The 21337-nt window shown below is 35.6% G+C and overlaps 1 long non-coding RNA gene across 1 annotated transcript; it reads right to left on the bottom strand.

The window, feature by feature from the left end:
• Nucleotides 1-10148: 10148 nt before the first annotated feature.
• LOC128554448 (uncharacterized) lies at nt 10149-12533 on the bottom strand. The gene is made up of 3 exons (XR_008369609.1): nt 12428-12533; nt 12056-12220; nt 10149-11674 (listed from the first exon to the last, which is right to left on the bottom strand). It is a non-coding gene; the product is annotated as an uncharacterized LOC128554448 (long non-coding RNA).
• Nucleotides 12534-21337: the final 8804 nt, after the last annotated feature.

Raw genomic sequence — 21337 nt, 5'->3', positions numbered from 1 at the left:
TCCATTGTATCGTGTACTGCCAGAAAAGTGCAATGAAGTCTATGGAGCGCTGCACTATATAAAAATAAGGCGCGCGAACCTAATAGAGAGCACTATAAATGACGTCATCGATACATTTTCTGTACAACTAAATGTAACGTTAAAATGGCTTATTTTGTGTTTCTTGACGCTACGTTTTTTCTTGACTGCTCATTGATTAGTCGTCCGATTTTAATGTATAGACCCTTGTTAGAAAGGTCTAGACCTAGGCTATACAATGCTAATATGTAATGATGGAAATGTTGACTACGAAAAAAGACTGTAGGAGAAAATGTAAAAAATACGTGGATCTTAGCTCATGTTAAGTCTTGATCAGCCAATGAAAACACATGTTACATCTGCATCATGGATCTATGCAGGGTATATAAAAGGCGGTGCATCCTACGTCCAGGTCACTTTTTTGAAGGATGGAGGATATCTTACCTTCTACCAAATCTATACTTGAAGAAGTCATGGAGGCAACAAGTATCATTGAACCGTATACACAAACAGTACCAGAGATGAATACTTATACACCGAATCATCAACCTGTGTATACATCGGTACCTCCGAATACCATGCAGAATGGGGTAGATTCATATTATACCTTACCACAGGCGAATTTTACACCACAGTATCAACAGTATCAACAGCAGCCACAGCAACAAGCTCAGCAACAGTCATAACACCAGCATGCACATATGGCGTACCTCAGTAAAGTTGGGACTTCCATACTGGAGGAGCTCAAGACTGTCAACATTAATCTGGTCAATCTCAAGTCTACTATCAAGGAGAGTAGAAAACATCATCGGACGGAATGTGATGTGAAATTCAAGGCAGATCAACTTACAGTGCCTATCCTCTTCACTTCTCCAACAACGACAAGTACGACCCAGCAGGAACAAAAGTAAGGATAAAGAGAAGGATGGCAGTACACAGTCGAACAAAAGACCTCTATCGGATGAGACGGTGCCAAACAAACGAGTTGGATCAACAGGGAGAGGTGCACACATGAAATCAACAACCACAAGAAGGCTAAGAAGTAAACACAACTCAAAAAAAAACACAACGGCACTTTTCAGGGCCACTCCATATTTTAAGAAAAGAAAGTACCTTTTCTCTTATTGTCTACTGGTAAATAATTATAGTACCCTATATGGTGATCTGGAACCTAGCAACGCATGGGGTAGTGATATGGTACCCTAAATGGTGATCCGGCACCATGGGTGGTAATATGGCACCCTAGATGGTGATCTGGCACCCTGGATGGTGATATGGCACCCTGGATGACGTCACAAAACCGCTTGGTGATCTGGCACCCTGGATGACGGTCCCTAGCAACGGATGGGCTGGATGGTGATCTGGTGCCGAGGTCCATAGCAACGGCCTCATGGTGATCCGGTACCGGTACCAGATCACCAACCTATACTTCTATTGGATTTAGCTATATTCTTGAGTCTTGTTATAACATTAATCGTAGTGCGATTATGACATAAAAGCGACGATTTCCCTTGAAAAATATATGTGCGGCCAGGGGGCGCTCCTCAAAGGAAATGTGGAGGACGGATTACACCAAACAGGAAGTGACTACTCAGTGTTACATATGAAGTAATCAAAATTGTAGTTCCATGCTATGGACGAAATCTAATATAATGAGTCATATGAGGTGGTGACAGTTATATTTTTGGCTTAGTTTTATTGCATATTGTATTTAGAAAAGATAGAAAAGATCTAGACCATTTTCATAGAGAATTTCCTAGAGTCAGCATTATTCTTTGAGAAAATGTCTACATATACGTAATTGCTAAACGGCTAGTGTCAGGGGGCGGGGAAGGGGGGCATTTTAAGAAGATGCTGTTTCTCAGAACAGATTATTTTTCTTATATGTAACAAAACACACCAATACTAAATGACCATATACACTATGTATAAGCTTTTCATATCACTGAAATGCTCTTAAGTGCTGAAATCTGAATATTTAATTGTTTATATTAAAGAAAGAAGAAACTGAATTGGTAGAATGTAACCTGAACTCTGAAAGAATTTATTTTTTCTCCAAATGAAAACACAGGTTAACACGTACAGACCTATAAATATCAGTCTTATATCTTATACTTCGAAATTTCGTAGGAAACCCGCGAACCACCTTAAACCGCGATTAAGGATTATTTTCGAACAGTTTATGACGACTATCTATGTACATTGTTTTAGAAGATATTACTGTGATAAATTTTTTTTCTGTGTTCTTTTCCTTATTCGACTTTTGAAAAAGGAATAGGGAACCAATTCCTTATTCCTTATTTGATTTTTCGATCTCACTTACTCCTATTATGATCTAACGTGTTCAGTTTATACTGTGGATAGTTTTTAACCGCGAATAAGAATTATTTTCTCCTTGCTTGAACCATGTCTTCTCGGAGAAATCCAGTTCCTCAATCGAACTGTTTTTCTATTGCGATTTATACTCTCTCATATCCAAGAAAAATACCACATACATCTTTAAAACAGTTCATGAAGTTAATGTATATAAACTTTTTGAAAAGATTTTATTTCGATTAAATATAGTTTCATTTTCTATGTTCTGTTCCTTAGTTGACTTTGAAAAAGGAATATGGGAACCGGTTCCCTTTTCCTTGTTCGGTTTTCCAGTCTTACTTACTCGTGCTATAATGCAAATTTTTTTTCTTTTTTCATGTGCAGGAGCGTTTTAAACTGCGAGTAAGGTTTATTTTCTCATTGCTTGTACGATCTCGACTTGCAAAATTCGAAAATTGTTACCCTATGGTCAGTCATTTCTAAGGTCAACCAATTCTGAACACATTTCCGATGATTGATCTACGATCTACGACCCAGGTCAACCAACTATAAAAACTTTTCTAATGGTTGATCTACGGTCCACGACCCAGGTCAACCTTTCTGATGGTTGATCTACGATCTACGACCCAGGTCAACCAATTCTGAACGCGTTTCTGATGGTTGATCTACGATCTACGACCCAGGTCAACCAATTCTGAATACATTTCTGATGGTTGATCTACGATCTACGACCCAGGTCAACCAATTCTGAACACATTTCTGATGGTTGATCTACGATCTACGACCCAGGTCAACCAATTCTAAACCCTTTTCTAATGGTTGATCTACGATCTACGACCCAGGTCAACCAACTCTGACCGCGTTTCTGATGGTTGAGCTACGATCCATGACCCAGATCAACCAATTCTAAACACTATATATTTTTTTTAAATAGACACTAACAGGTTTTGTAGATTTAGTAGTTTTATAAGCGTTTTAAGAACATTTACTTAAATCTCTTTGTCATAAGTTTTGATTATTCTATACATTTGTTTTTTTATAAGTAGTTTTGATAAATATTTAACAGATTTCTTAAAATTTATTTAGTCTATATCTTTCGTAAGAATTAAAGGGAGGTAATTACATTCACAGTATTTGTATACTTTTTATCTTAAGTTTAATTTTATAATTTTGTAATAGTAAATTACATTAAATGTAACAACAGGTTTTATAATTTTACATAGACTTTAATATATTATTGTAATTTTTAACCTTATAGATTGTACAATACGGCTTAAAATATATAGTAGAAAACTGTCACGTTTTGTAAACATTAACTATTGTTTTCAGAGTCCCATTGTATCTTGGGTCTTATGTCTTTGTCATCTCTGCTTTGAACATGGTCTGCAATGAACATGGTCGAAATGTGATGTGGTCATCTCAGAACATTTATACTTGATAAAAGCGAATAAAGCCGAAACCTTGTATAAAACAGAGTTGTTTATTATTAACCTTTCTAGTGGTTGATATACGATCTACGACCCAGGTCAACCAATCATAAAATCTTTTCTAATGGTTGATCTACGATCTACGACCCAGCTCAACCTTTCTAATGGTTGATCTACGACCAACGACCCAGGTCAGCCAACTATAAATACTTTTCTGATGGTTGATCTACGATTTACGACCCAGGTCAACCAATTCTGAAAACATTTCCGATGGTTGATCTACGATCTATGACCCAGGTCGACCAATTCTAAACGCATTTCTCATGGTTGAGTTACAATCTACGAACCAGGTCAACCAATTCTGAACACATTTCTAATGGTTGATCTACGATCTACGACCCAGGTCAACCAATCCTGAACACTTTTCTAATGGTAGATCTACGAGCTACGACCCAGGTCAACCAATTCCAAACCCTTTTCTAATGGTTGATCTACGATCTACGACCCATATCGACCAATTCTGAACTCATTTCTAATGGTTGATTTACGATCTACGACCCAGGTCAACCAATCCTGAACACTTTTCTAATGGTAGATCTACGAGCTACGACCCAGGACAACCAATTCCAAACACTTTTCTAATGGTTGATCTACGATCTACGACCCCTATCGACCAATTCTGAACTCATTTCTAATGGTTGATCTACGATCTACGACCAAGGTCAACCAATTCTGAACTCATTTCTAATGGTTGATCTACGATCTACGACCCAGGTCAACCAATTCTACACACTTTTCTAATGGTTGATCTACAAGCTAGGACCCAGGTCGACCAATTCTAAACACTTTTCTAATGGTTGATCTACGATCGACGACCCAGGTCAACCAATTCTAAACACTTTTCTAATGGTTGAGCTACGATCTACGACCAAGGTCAACCAATTCTAAACACTTTTCAAATGGTTGATCTACTGTCTACGACCAAGGTCAACCAATTCTAAACACTTTTCAAATGGTTGATCTACTGTCTACGACCCAGGTCAACCAATTCTAAACGCATTTCTAATGATTGTTCTACGATCTACGACCCAGGTCAACCAATTCTAAACACCTTTCTAATGGTTGATCTACGATCTACGACCCAGGCCAACCAATTCTAAACACTTTTCTAATGGTTGATCTACGAGGTACGACCCAGGTCAACCAATTCTGGACGCATTTCTAATGTTTGATCTACCATCTAAGACCCAGGTCAACCAATTCTGAACGCATTTCTAATGGTTGATCTACGATCTATGACCTAGGTCAACCAATTCTAAGCACTTTTCTAATGGTTGATCTACGAGCTACGACCTAGGTCAACCAATTCTAAACACTTTTCAAATGGTTGATCTACTATCTACGACCCAGGTCAACCAATTCTGAACGCATTTCTAATGGTTGATCTACGATCTACGACCCAGGTCAACCAATTCTAAACACTTTTCTAATGGTTGATCTGCGATCTACGACCCAGGTCAACCAATTCTAAACACTTTTCTAATGGTTGATCTGCGATATACGACCCAGGTCAACCAATTCTAAACACTTTTCTAATGGTTGATCTGCGATCTACGACCCATTGCAACCAATTCTGAACGCATTTCTAATGGTTGATCTACAATCTACGACCCAGGTCAACCAATTCTAAACATTTTTCTAATGGTTGATCTACGATCTACGACACAGGTCAACCAATTCTGAACTCATTTCTAATGGTTGATCTACGATCTACGACCCAGGTCAACCAACTCTAAACACTTTTCTAATGGTTGATCTACGAGCTACGACCCAGGTCGACCAATTCTGAACACTTTTCTACTGGTTGATCTACGAGCTACGACCCAGGTCAACCAATCCTGAACACTTTTCTAATGGTTGATCTACAAGCTACGACCCAGGTCAACCAATTCTGAACGCATTTCTAATGTTTGATCTACCATTTAAGACCCAGGTCAACCAATTCTGAACGCATTTCTAATGGTTGATCTACGATCTATGACCTAGGTCAACCAATTCTACGGACTTTTCTAATGGTTGATCTACGAGCTACGACCTAGGTCAACTAATCCCAAACACTTTTCTAATGGTTGATCTACGAGCTACGACCCAGGTCAACCAATTCTGAACACATTTCCGATGGTTGATCTACGATCTATGACCCAGGTCAACAAAGTAGACATTTTTATTGTCGACCTACGATCTACGAGCTACGCGCCAACTTCACAGACCTCTATTTAACTAATTATTCCCGTGAATACATCTAGCAATAACGAATAATTTTAGAAGAAGACCGTAACATTATATAGTGACATACAATACAGATGCAGTGGTAGTAATCAAGCCTTCTGCTAAGCACATACAAATTTTTATTTAGTACAAAAATTTAATTCTAAGTTTTAAGAAATGTGCATTTCCTTGACTATTATTTGAGTGATTTAAAAACTGAATTATAAATCTTGAATATAATCAACTATATTTCTAATTAATATTGTCATAAACTGATGTTAAGAACATTAATATGTACATCCAATTTATAGTTTTGTCAAAGAATATTGCAAGTAAAAAATAAATATGAATATAATAATCCTAGACCAACCTTTACGAAGATCCAAACTAACTTCGATAACTACCTAAGTAAAGATAAACCACATCACGTGCTCTAGTTATAATGAAATAACGGCCAGATTTATTTAATGTTTCAGATAAAATGTCCAACACTAGGCTCACCAATTGTACGAGGAATGATCAATAATTACGTAGACTGCCTCTATATCTTTAATAGTATAAGACATGCATTAATAAAACAAAATATATAAATAGGAACGTCGTTCTAGCCTCTAATACGTCTGTAAATATCAAAAATGTCTGTCTCTCCTACATCAAATGACGGTGACTTAAAGACGCACACTATCGCGCTGCCGGTACGCGTCGTGATCTGGCCCCGCTTTCACTAACGTTCTCACTCAAAATCTCAGCTCAAGTCTGAGAAAAATCTCAACTTTGATTCTCAGCTTGAGATTTTTCTCAGGTTGGCTTTCACTAAAAATCTCTCAGTAAAATCTCAACTTCCGCGCTGAGATTTTTCTCAGATTTCTTGAGGCAAGGGTTGGGCTGTCTCAGAGCTTTTCTCAAAGAAACAAAATGGCGACTTTTCGACGATACAATATACGCCGCCGCCGTAGTCGGTGCCAGTTTCACGTTGAGTTCACCAGCATGACATGAATGGCAAAAAACTTCGTCAGAGACGGTAATTTCTTAATTTCAATGGAAGTAATCCAAATAAACTAAAATGGCCGATTGTTGCTAGGGACACTGTTTACGCTTTTAAAACACATGCAGCAATTAATTTACCACAGGAACAGCATTTTCAAACCGTTTTACTGTTTCTAATACGTTTCTTTCTCGTCCTGAATACTACAGAACTTTGAAGACAACTTTAATTAAGTACGGTACAATAGACGTTTTACTTTGCCTATGTTTCGTACCAAAAACGCTCGTACTGAGATATATTGTGATTTGTGCAGTAACGTCCCTAAAAGTCCTTATACTTAGCACACAACAAAATTATGAATTTTTATTTCACAATTTAGTTGTTATTATCATAGGATGAGAAAAATGAGCAGTTAGTCGGTGGCTCAAAGCCGGGGCCCCTTGTTTACAGGATGTGTGCACTATCAATTTAACTTGATTTTTAAGTTGAACAGAACAGAAATTTTTATTCATGCTTGTACAATTTAGTTCAGTACATCATCCATACATTTATGCCATAATTACACAGTATCTATTGCAATTTATTAATATGAAATTATATTGTTTATTGATATTAGTGACCCCACTATAAATAAGCTAATCTCTTATTTTATTACCCCAGAAATAAACAAGTCCTATCTGATAAGGTCAAATAGTGATGAGGTCTGTTGAATTTTGCAGGCAAGTAGATAGAATGCATAAATTGATATAATTTATAATAATAGGGCAACAGTAAATGCATTTTGCAGACAGATTTCAGATTAATTTTGCAGACAAGTAGAAATAAAGAATAAACCTATGTACATGTATTTCTATCATATATAAGTTGAAAGAAATAATGAATAAATTGATATAATATGATAAAACCGCAACGTTGTCTTCATTTTGAAGACAGACTGCAACAATAATAAATTTATGGAATACTGTACATATATATCAACAGTAAATGCACTTTGCACACAGATTTCAGTTGAATTTTGCAGACAAGTAAGAATAAAGAAACAATGTTTATAAAAGAAACCAGAAACACATTCACTTTTCTTTTCTTATTCGAATATGTCGAAGTGTTAGTAACTCCCTTATAATTATGACCTTACACCCTTTTAGTATTTAACTGTTATTAGTAATAAGATTTAAATGAGAGTTATGGTTATAGAATATTCAAAATATTGTTTACAATTAATAATAAAGCTATTAATAATTAAACAAATAATGATAGTAATAATAATTATTATTATTAATATTAGATTTCTATCATTATTACCATCTACTATTAACTGTAAATAATATTTTGAATATTTTACAAACCATAATTCTCATTTAAATCTTGGTCTTAAAATATAGTACAAAATCAGTGACATAATAAAAAAATTATCAGTTCACTCAACCATCCCTTTATACATTCACACCTTTTGTTCTTTACATATAGTGTCTTCAAAATCCAATATCCCTCTATGTTGTCTGCAAAATTCTTCTTTGTGTATAGTGGCTGCAGTTATTGTCTGCAAAGAATACCATCCTCTTACCAGCTGCAGACACAATTTTCCCCTTTGTAGCAATCAAGTCCTATATCATAACCAACCCCCCTGCTATATAAAAGTCATTCGCAAATTTATAATACAATCACAGTCCAATGTTGTGAACCTAGTTAATTTAACAGATTGAGTCAGTCTTGGACTCGATCTTGGGACCCTCTCTTACAGGGCTAATACTCTTACCAACTGAGCTAACCGACTGCCTAAACAAAATCTCCACTTTGTAGTAATCAAGTCCTGTTGCCCCAACGGCCTCGGTAGCCTAGTGGTAGAGCACCCACCACTTCAAGTATGGGAGGTTGTGAGTTCAGTCTCTGACCACGTCATACCAAAAACGTGAAAAATGCTTATAGTAGCTTCCTTGCTTGGCGCTGAGCATTATGTGGATATTACTAGGCCTGATCAGTCCGGTGTCAGTATGTGATTGGGTGGAACATCATGCCACATGTATACGCCATGATATGACAGTAAAGTAGCACTATAAAGTTCCATGGGCATTGCATTTCCTGCTTCAAAGTGGATACTGTATCAATCATTTATAAGACTGGACAGTACGCTTGAAATTTCAAACAACACTGAATTGTATGGAAGGCCAGTGTGTGTGTGTGGAAGATTTGTGTCATGCTAATTGCCTAATGCCTAATACTTAATGGCAGATGTTTATGCCATATACTTATTACCAAATGCTAAATGCCAAATACTTAGTTGGCTTGTTTGTTAAGAAATAATGAATATAACTTTCAATCGTTTGAAAACATTATAATGTTCTGCCAGTCTGAATTATAGCTATAGCATGTTCTATCGGTCATGCGAATAAAGTAATTATACTGTTAATTATAATATGTTAATAAAGAGATTCAACAAGAGTGCCAGACTGTCACAAAATATGCCCGTCTAAATATTCAGTTACGTATCATAAAAAGACTTCAAGTAATTCAAGGCCCATAATCCAAGAGTGCCTGGGTCGATTTGGGTGGTTATCGAATTTGGCCAAGATATTATGCCCACAAACATTGTCAGCAAGTTTGGTTAAGATCTTATGAAAACTGTTTGACTTAAGAGAGCGGACATGCTTTTGGACACCAACCGCCCGCCAGCCACACTGTAAATGTAAGTGTTAAGGAAATGAACACGCTTTGAACGCCAATTTGCAACAGATATTGAACGCGTCTTTGCGTTCAAAATCCTAATGCTAGTGTTCAAACTTTTAACACTAGCTGTTCAAAGAAAGAACGCCCGATGAACCGCCAGCTGTTCTGTTGTGGAACACCTTGTGAACAGCTAGGTGTTCTGTTTTAACACCAGACATGTTCTATTTTTTAATGTTAGTGTTCAGATTGGTAACACCTACAGTTCCGTAAATGAACAGTCTGTGAACACCCAGGACGTGTTCAATTCCAATGCAACAGATATTGAACGCCTAGAACATGCTCAAAGACATGGACGGTAAGAATATGAACATTAGTTGAACATACTGCATTCAGTTTTGAACACTGGATAAGAGACATGTTTTTCTAAGGGATGTTTGTTATACATAATAACATTTACTGCTGAAAAAAAACTTTATTTCAAAAACATGTTGAAGAAAAACTACCAACATCATGTGCAACTACTTAATCTGACTATTTTACAAGCATGAGCATTTTATGTACATGTATATTGTTCTTTAGTTGTATTTTAAACATACCTGAAAAAACTGTCATAAAAACATGTGAAGATATTAGTCTGCTGCAAAATATCTTACTATCAATAATTCATTTGGTATATTCATTGTTACACAGTCTGTTTTTGTGTATATCGTAACTGTTTTATGGAAGCGCATGGCTGAACTGATTGAGTTAAAAAAAAAATTGTCTTACTGCTTTGCTCTAAAATGATTTCACATCCTGTCGTCAAATGGGTGAAAAGAAGCAAACACTTTGGGTCAATATAGTACATGACAAACAAGCTACCATGCTTTGAACATAATTTCCTATAAAAGGTTCACTATCCTAAAAAATTTAGAAACTGTGTAAAAAATTATCATAATGAAAAAATATTGACAGAATTTTGTACTCCTGCAAATAGACGATGGTCATAATCCAAGTTTCAAAGATAAAATGGTACTTAAGAAAAATTCAGGATATTGTTTTAACAAAAAGACACTGGCACATGACTATGACTTTTTCCCAAAGCAAATAAATCAGGTAAGGTTGAAATACTAGTTACAAAATTATTTTCATCAGTGGCATAAAACCAACATTTCGACTAGACATAACCTTGACAGACTTATACAATAATATAGAAAAAATATACTACTATTTTATTCTTGCATACAGCTCAGAACATAAGAAAGTACACATTTATTTATAAATTACTGTAATATGCAATAATATATATATACAATTTCATTTGGAAAATGTTAAAAGCCTGCTCAATCCCAACTGCATTTAGAAAATATCAACATGTCTGCTCAGAAGTAATAGTAACATTTTGAGAATATCAATCAACTTGCTCAGTACCAATAAGTCCATTTTGTAAAATATGTCCCTGCTCAGTACCAAAAATACTATTTTGAAAAACCCAGTAATATTATTTGAAAAATGTCAATCTTTCTGCTCAGAAGAGACCAGTGGTGCCATTCATTGATATTAGCATTATTAAAAACTATTCTCTATCTTGAACAGCTGCATTTGATTTCAGCAAAATACAAACCAAAATGATATTTCAGATGAAAGAAATATTTGCAAGTGACTGTTAATTTTATCACCCTCCCAATACCTTAACCATGTAACTCATTTATTTAAATACTGTTCTATACTTCTCACAGAAAAAAAAATGATTTTCTTAACTTTCATTTGTATACTGTTCTTCATATACAAATTCCTGCAAGAATCCTAAAGACATTGCTTAAGAATGATTATTCGATGTCGAAAACACAGACTGTTGCAAATAACTGAACTGCAAATAACACTGGACTCTCCCTATTGCACCTAGTGGCAGTGCAATTTCCTACTAAATAGGCTGTCTCTTTGTCATTTCACTAATTTTGGAGGAGTGTTTTTCTTTTACCTCCAACATGACCTCAAAGTCCTGTTCTTTAACAGCCTGGCAAAAGAAAAATGGATTTCATTATATAAACAGCATATAAATTTCTCAACATTGGAGCATTAATAAAACTATTTGCTGTTTTAAAATAGGTACAGAGATGAATATTTGAATGTTGTATAAACCTATTAAATGCGCAATGATGCTTTATGTTAAAATTAGGTATATATGCTGAGGTAAAATATCATACACCTCATTCATGAAAAGCAGTAATTCAACTTCCAAAGGCCAGACACTGTTTTATTGATACAGGTTCAAGTCCCAGCTAAAGGTTCATAAAATCATACTAGATCTAGCACTTAATGAGAGTATTGTCCAATGATTCTAGGGTACTAGTTTGTTTAACAGAACAGAAATATCATCTAACTTTAACAAACAAACCTCAGTGATCACTTTAGGAGTCTGGATTATATAACATATGCCCGACTTATTCCGATCAAACTTTGTTTCAGCATTTGTCTACCTGCTCTTATACGCTTTATTTAGAGCTATCAGGCAGTTTCATTGTTTGAATAAGCAGCCAATTGCACCTGCTCAAGATGTGACCTAAAATAAAAGTTAAAGTATTTCATGTTTCTTTAGTTCAGCATTTGCAATACAACGAAAAATAGAACAACAACAACAACAACATAAATGCTGCCTGTTTGAATTTACATGGGATATCTATCTATTAGATCTAGCGGGTGGAACTTAAATATAAATTATGAATAGAGTATTCAAGCTAAGAAGGTATGCAAATAGCAGAAAAATTACTTCGTAACAAATTATTCCGGATTATCCTTCCAGTTTCCTGTTTCCGCCAAAATTGAGACGCTTGTTGCTGACGTACTCACGGTACTGATAGACGCTTTCTTGAAAAATTCTATTTTTAGACATAACACCGGCGTTCTCGGTTAGAACATGCAATGAGCGCCCCTGTTCGTATCAAATTTCCTGTCATTGTTTTTATATAGTAATTTCATTTTTATGCATTCACTGAAACTTCAATTAACAATATATCAGTAAAATAACTTACTCATAGTTCAGTAAAACTCAAAACAGTAAAATATGTCTAGACTTTTCTTGGAAGACGATCTAATATTGAATGCTGGCGTTCAAATCAAGCGTTCCAATCGTACACAGAACACTTGTACTAAACATCGGTGTTCAGAGTATAACACGTTGTGTTCCAAAATTGAATACAGATGAACGCGTCCAGTGTTCTCTCCATTTACAGTACACGGGTGTTCACATAATACACCACTCTTTCAGACGGGCGTATAAAAAGTGACAAAAATTATTTAATAATGGCATGCATTCATTCTAGGTTGTTATATACGACTTTATACATCAGTTCTTTTATAAGTACCAGTAATCACTCAGTAATAAGCATTTGGAACTATTTTGTTCTGCATTTTGCAATATTCTGCATTTTGCATTACTGTAAAATGTAAACATCTATATTTTAGATATTAGATATTTCACATTTAGCATTAATTTTGGCAATTAGCATGATGTAACTGAATAAACAGAAAAACTGATGGACACAAAGACAATGAAAAAGTTTAAGTTCTCATAATTTATTAAAGTTAACAGATTTTTTTTTTTACAAGTTGACAACAGTTTTATTCATTTATAAATAAATATGGCATTTCATAATTTGATCTTAAATATTGGTTGAAGATTTGAAGAACCATGTTTTTCATATCTTTCCAAAATTATCAGAAAATCTTAACTATATGTTATTGTTAAAATTTTATTTACCAGTAAGTTGTTAAATTTCAGTATCTTTTAAAACAATAATTTTAAGTCAAATTTTATATTTCACTGTCATTGTCTTCTCAGATAAATTTGATTTATTTTTAAAAGAACTATGAAATGCCAAAGTTTACAGGTTTTCATTTCTTTTATAATTTCATTTACTGCTCCTTTGAAAATGTTTAAAATCAACTACTGTTCACATGTTAAAAGTTATATTGTTGATTCAAGTTGATGTTGTTTCTCTTACTGACGAGTCCTGGAAATACTGGATGGGTCATAAAATTAAATTGGGACGAAACACTCCTGACAACAGATACTGATAAAAACAATCAGTTGCATTTATAACCAACTGAATATAAAAATTAAAAAAAAAAATGTAACTTAAATCCAAAAACTCTTTTTTTAAATTTGCATGTTTTTTTTAATTTATCTGATTTTCAGGTGTGTCTAAGGCTGTTTTCATTCGAATGACATAGTTTTAATAATTACAGCCCAATTGGTGCTATTGCTTCCCTATTTCCATAAAAGAGTGCATTGTGATGCAACAATGTTAGAATGCTCGCTATTCCAATAATAGTAACCAATAATAGTAGACTGTTTTGTAGTTAAAGGTCACACTACACTAAATAGTATTCCCTATATATTCTATATAAAACTGACATTTTTTAATGAGCTGCCAAACATAGCTAGTCCCATTTCAGAAAACAAATCCTTACCTCATTTTAAAGAGTTATGATAAAACTGATATAAAATGAAGAGAAAAGTAGGGGTCATGTTTCTTCTAAGAGAGATTTCTCTTGTCACATTTGCTTACTGTAAAATCACATCAAAATCACACTGCTGTGTCCTGGGAGTACTACTCATACTACAAGAGCTCGTAGAACACGAAATGCCCCCCTTAATGCATTCAGTAATTGCACAAGAACAGAAATTATTTGGTCACTGTGCACACGAGTTCTACTGTTCTTGGTCAAAGTGACCTTGACCTTTGATCTTTTGACCTCAAAATCAATAGGGGTCATCTGCTGGTCATGATAAACCTCCTATTAAATTTCGTGATCCTAGGTCCAAGCATTCTCAAGTTATCGTCCGGACAAATTGTAACTTTTCTTGGTCACTGTGACCTTGAACTTTGGCCTACTGACCTCAAAATCAATAGGGATCATCTGCTGGTCATGATCAACCTCCCTATTAAGTTTTGTGATTCTAGGCCCAAGCCTTCCCAAGTTATCGTCTGGAAACGGTTTTACTGTTCTGGGTCACTGTGTCCTTGACCTTTTGCCTACTGACCTCAAAATCAATAGGAGTCCTCTGCTGGTCATGACCAACCTCCCTATTAAGTTTCGTGATCCAAGCGTTCTTGAGTTATCGTCCGGAAACCGTTAAACAGTTCCTGGTCACTGTGACCTTGACCTCTGACCTACTAACCTCAAAATCAATAGGGGTCATTTGCTGGTCATATGACCAACCTTCCAATCAACTTTTATGATCCTAGGCCCAAGCGTTCTTGAGTTATCATCCGGAAACCATTTAACTGTTCTGGGTCACTGTGACCTTGACCTTTGACCTACTGATCTCAAAATCAATAAGAGTCATCTACTGGTTATGACCAACCAACCTAACGTCTTTCATGATCCTAGGCCAAAGCGTTCTCGAGTTATCATCCGGAAATGGATTGGTCTATAACTGACCGACAGACCGACCAACATCTGCAAAACAATATACCCCTCCTTCGAAGGGGGGCATACAAATTGAGTTTCACTTCACCAAATACAACCTCCTCACCCATTTTTTCTACCAAAATGTCAAAAATACATCCACAATGAAATTTAAACAGAAAACCTCTTTAATTTAGACCTCTGTGGCCATGCCAAGTGAAACAAGAGGGCCATGATGGCCCTATATCGCTCACCTGAGTACCATTGCTCTTAATGATAAGCTCAAGTTCTGACATAGATCACATAGGCATACACTTTAAATATCATCAGGATACATATTTTCTTGTAACAGTCCCTTTTGACCTATGGGTCACATACTAGTCATAGCCAATCTCCATACCAAGTTTGAGGGTCCTTGGCTCAAATGCAGCATTTTTGTACTAGCATGACTATTCCTTGCCCTGGAAGACTTAAATAACATTTATAACCAATCTCATTAGATGCTGCTGAGGTATATTCATTTACATAAAATAAAGGGAGGTAATTTGTCATAAATTCAGTCAAAAGTTATCTACCCTGATTGTGCGAGTCCATCTGATGGCATAAATGACATTTCAAATCAGTATCTTCATTGGTTACTGAGATACACCCATTTTAATTTGAAACAAAGGGAGGTAATTTGACATAAAATCAGACCATAGTTATCTACTCTGATTGTTTCAGTCCAACTAATGACAATAATGAAATTTCAAAAAAGTCCTATAAATACTTACTGAGATAAATCCATGTTTATTAAAATCAGGGGAGGTAATCATGCATTTGTATATGCATGTAGAAGATACAGAGTACAAGTCTTTACAACAATATATTAGACAAGAGGGTCATGATGACCCTGGATCGCTCACCTGAGTAATATAAGCTACATGTTTCAAATGTCAAACTGATGATAAAATATTATTATTATTTTTTTATTTTATTTTTATTTTACGTCGCACCGACACATGATAGGTCATATGGCGGCTTTCCAGCTTTAACGGTGGAGGAAGACCCCAGGTGCCCCTCCGTGCATTATTTCATCACGAGCGGGCACCTTGGTAGAACCACCGACCTTCCGTAAGCCAGCTGGATGGCTTCCTCACATGAAGAATTCCACGCCCCGAGTGAGGCTGATAAAATATTAAGAAAGTCAGTAGGTCACATTCATGGTCAATGAAATTCAGTTTTACGATTTGTGTGCAAAACTGTGTATGTCATCAAAATTTCAAGGCTTTATATTAAAAAAACAAGAAAGTAGGTCAGTAGGTCAAGGTCACAGTCAAGTGACATCATATTACTTGGGGTCATCAGGTAGTTATAATTAAACATTCTTGGAAATAGGCATCTTATCTCGTGCACACAACATCGCATGACATCTTATCTCGAGCAGTCGCCATCTTATGTTGTGCACACAACATCTTATCTCGTGCACGCAACAGCTTATCTTGAGCGATCAACGTCTTATCACGTGCGCACGGCATCTTATCTCGAGCGCTCAACATATTATCTCGGGTGATCGACATCTTATCTCGTGCGCACGTCATATTATCTCGAGAGCTCGACATATTATCGCGTTCACATGACATCTTATCTCGAGCGCTTGACATCTTATCTCATGCGCACGACATCTTATCTCGAGCGCACGACATCTTATCAATATATATTAAGGCCCTTTTTGCTAACTCAGATCATCAGTAAATTTAATTAAAATTAATCCAAAAAAATAATTGCATGTCCTAAACATACCACTAATAGGGTGGTATCTTTAGGACATGCATTTAATTTTTTTAGATTAAATTATCTTTTGCGCACGACATCTTATCTCGAGCGCACGACATCTTATCTCGTGCGCTCGACATTTTATCTTGTACGCATGACATCTTATCTCGAGAGCAAAACATCATATATCGTGCGCACGACATATTATATTTTCTCTCGTGCGCATGACATCTTATCTTGAGCACACAACATCTTATCTCGTGCGCACGACATCTTATTTCTAACATACGACATCTTATCTCGTGCACACGACATCTTTTTTCGAGTGCTCGACATCTTATCTCGATCGCTCAACATCTTATCTCGAGCGCACAACATCGTATCTTGTGCGCACGACATCTCATCTCGAGCGCTTGACATCTTTAACATCTTATATTGAGCGGTGGACATCTTATCTCTCTCTCTGTCTCTCTCTCTCTCTTATATATACACACATACCGGCGTTTATGGGGTCCCAACTTCATCCATTAGTATGGGGTTCAGTTTGTTATAACAGTATCCGGGGTCCTCCATTATAGACCTCGACTTCATCTTCGATTTGTATAATCCTATATTATACAATTTTTATAAACCACATATTATTTTGTTTGACATTTATAGACCTCCCAGCATAGCGCACTTAGTATTATGGAGACTTAACTCTTGGGGATTCTGGATTTCATCTTTTCCTTGTATTGGTACTATACACCAAATACTAGATCCAGGTCTTATAATTGCGAACAGGGTTTAATCAGGATGTTATCAGTTTGTAGGAACTAGTGACCTAGTTCTGGACCCTAGAAAATTATGTTGTAACCTTGAGCAGGTTTTGCAAAATTGCAGCTGAAACACAGAGTCATGGCCATTGAGCAAGTCAATAGTGTAGGATTTTCTATTGTTTAATACAGTAAGATCTCATTTCTTTAACACTCTTGGTGAAACTAAATCTACTAAAGTCAGAAGTTTTACGTCATATTCAGTCCAACCAGGTTTCATTCAGATCAGACAGAAATGTGGCCTCTGGAGTGTTAACAAGGCTTAAAAGTTTGCCAATTCACAGTCATATAACGCTATTCTGCCTATTATTGAACTGGAGAGAGATCTTGATGCCACATACATTCTGTGCAAGTTTTCATGAAATTTGCCCAAGTAATGAGGTCTTCACTCTGTCAACAGTGAAAATCTAGCTACATTTTTTGCGGAGGAAGACTTGACCCCTTTGAACAATATCAAGCATGGGCTGGCACCTGGGTAAAACCATCAACCTTACGCAAGTCAACTGAATGGATTCTTCACATGAAAACTACATCCCAAGTGAAGTTTCAAACCACAGTAGAGGAGCGGGTGGGCAGTGATTTTATGTCGGCGACCAAAACGTCAAACAGTTCATGAAAAGAATTCGCTCAAAGGTTTCTCTATTTTTAGTTCTGGAGACCCCTTTATGGGCCCTAGATGGATCATTTTAACAAACTTGATGTTTGAGCAGGATGCCGGACCATCCACCTATACTAATAACTCACCATGGACAAAGCTCAGGTGAGCTAAAAAGAAGTCCCTAGTGGTATTCACTCTGGATAAACTTCATTCCCTCATAATAAGTTGTGAAAGGGGTACATGAAAGTATGGAAAGACAATACCAAACCATCTTTCACTTATGCATATAAAAAGAACGAACAAACATTCTTTAAATTGGTTTATTAGTATTCCTTTACGAATATGATCAACACATGATCAAAACATATATCCACATACTTAACTGATGGACAGGACTGAATTGGTCCTTGTTCTTGGTATAAAAAAAACTTGACATTATCTCAAATTCAAATTAAGAAAAAATTAAGAAACTCGTGGCGGGGGGATTAAACAGGAGGGCCATGATGGCCCTGGTTCGCTCACCTGAGTGATATAACATTTCAGTAACAAATGTTTAAAACACTGATTTGACCATTTACATGTAAGGGGTTGTATCTCTGGCAAGAATGATGCTATGGAATCTCTATGATACAAGTGGGCTAAATTTGGTTAAAATCAAAGCAGAAATGAAACCAACCTCTTAAGATACACATTTAGGTAAATATTGACAAACAAACGGATTTACGGAAAATAGACGGATCACATTCACATTAGTCAACTTGAACCGTCTGCTCTTTCCAGTCAGTCATCATTCATAAAGATTCGCATATAAAATAACAATACAGTTTAGATATTTTTTTCTTTTCCATTTAAATTTCACTTATTTATTTCAAGCAACTCCACTGAATCCTGAAATATCATGAATGTCTACATATGTACCAGTCTGTAGCAAATAAAACTCTCTGACCATTAATCATACATACATATATATTTTCTGAAAGCTTAGACATTTAACGATAACTGCAGATATACAAATATTCTCATGTTTTGCATTATCTACTGATTTTTACCCTCATGAATAATAAGACTATTTAGGACCAAGTAGTATTTATAGACAAAGCTCTGTTAGTAGGTAGTTTCTATCTGACTTCTTTGAACACAACAAGCAACATTGAATATTGAAAATTCTAACAGCTACAGTGTAATCGTTAAGCTTTTAGAAAATGTATGGTTTGTTTATGTGGAGCAAATAACTTAAAAGTTTTGTATGCTACAAAATGGGCCAAGTTTTGGTCATTTCCAGACATGGGTGATATTCTGTTTACAACTGAAGTTGCTAAAAATATCTCTGTTATCTATATCTCTGGTAAAACTGACTAAGGTCACCCGTGTTAAATTCACCAGCTGAAATATTACATCATGCCACTGGTCAAGTAAAGGTGGTGACTCACATTAAGCAACATTTAATGACACTTTTTGCTTTTTGTCTCTTCTGTTAAGAGATTTATTTAAGGAACAAAAAGACCCGTAACATAGAGTTAGATCCCTATTAGTAATGTATATATTATTGACTTTTATAAAAATTTGTAATTACTAAGTATTTAAAAAGCTGATTATTTTTTATTTCAATATGTCTAGTTTTACATTTACATTGGATAGATATATCAAATATTTAACAAACTGAAACAAAAGGCAAGTAAAATTTTAAAACTGGGTGTATCTTCTGAATTCATTTATTTCCAATCTATATCGGTTGCGAAATGCAACTGCTACCAAGATGAACGAAGGCAGGTAATAATAATTTTTTAAACTTGCATTTCTAATGAAATACATCTAAATTTATGATCGTTAATGCAAACATTACAAATATAATACAATATATGTTATATTTATATCCTTCTTTAGGCAAAGTATGTTTACCAGATTTATACTTAATGATAAAATTACTCTATCTTGGTTGGGCAACCATTATAGGACAATCAAATTTTAAAAATACCTACAGTGAAAATCAAACTTGTATTAAGTACTAAGTGAACATAAATGAGTGTAAATGATCAGATGTTAAAGTTTCAAACAAATCCGTCACTTGACCAAAATCTGATTAACACCTTTGAAAGGAAGTCTGCAGGATACTTGGGACGAAAAAATGTTTACCATATTTGTTTTAATGTGGTTACAGAATTTGTTAGTGTATTTGACTGTTGGGAGGCAGTATTTTGTGCACCTTTTTGATGCAATTCAAGTAGTTTCTGGATAAAAACTGAATACAAAAGATTGGATTTTTTTTTCTCTTTAAAAACGCCACCCCCTGGAAAATTTTCTGCCCCTGTTGGCGTTAAATAGGGAAAATACGGTAGTACAATAAAACCCTAGATACATTCTTCAAAAGGAGGCAAGACATTATAGATAAATTCATTCTAGCCAAACTAGATTAAGATTGCATGGAAAATGACATCTCTAGCCTGATTACAAGGTTTTCCTTTGATCGTGACCTAGTTTTTGACCCGACCTGACCCAATTTAGAAAGGAACCAAGAATTCATAGATGAATACATTCAGGTTAAATTCAATTAAGATTGCATGAAAAATCAAGTTTATAGTGTGTTTACAAGGTTTTCCTTTGATTTGAGCTCACCCCCTAGTTTTTGATCCGACCTAAACCAATTTTGAAAACAATCAAGGTTTCATAGCTGAATATATTGTGATCAAATATGATTAAGACTGCAAGAAAAATGAAGTCTAGTGTGTTTACAAAGTTTTCCTTTGATATGAGGTTGCGACCTGGTTTTTGACCAGACCGGACCCAATTTCGAAAGGAACAAATATTTTGTAGCTGGATGCATTCTGACCAAATTAGATTAAGATTGCTTGATAAATGAAGTCTCCTGAGTGTTTACAAGCTTTTCCTTTAATCTGAGCTAGCGACCTGGATTTTTTTAAATCAGATCTGACCCAATATCGGAAGGATTTTTTGATCGGATAAATTTTGACGACTCTTTTAGATCGCTCGAATAATGAAGCCTCTAGTGTGTTTACAAGGTAAATGCTGACAGACAGATGGACGGACGCCGGACAATGACTGATCAGAAAAGCTCACCCTTGAGCAGAAGTGCTCAGGT

The sequence above is a fragment of the Mercenaria mercenaria genome, unplaced genomic scaffold (genome assembly GCF_021730395.1).
Source record: "Mercenaria mercenaria strain notata unplaced genomic scaffold, MADL_Memer_1 contig_5044, whole genome shotgun sequence".
NCBI lineage: Eukaryota > Metazoa > Mollusca > Bivalvia > Venerida > Veneridae > Mercenaria > Mercenaria mercenaria.
The sequence above is the reverse complement of the archived record's forward strand: the minus strand, read 5'-3'. Positions and strand labels throughout refer to the sequence as shown.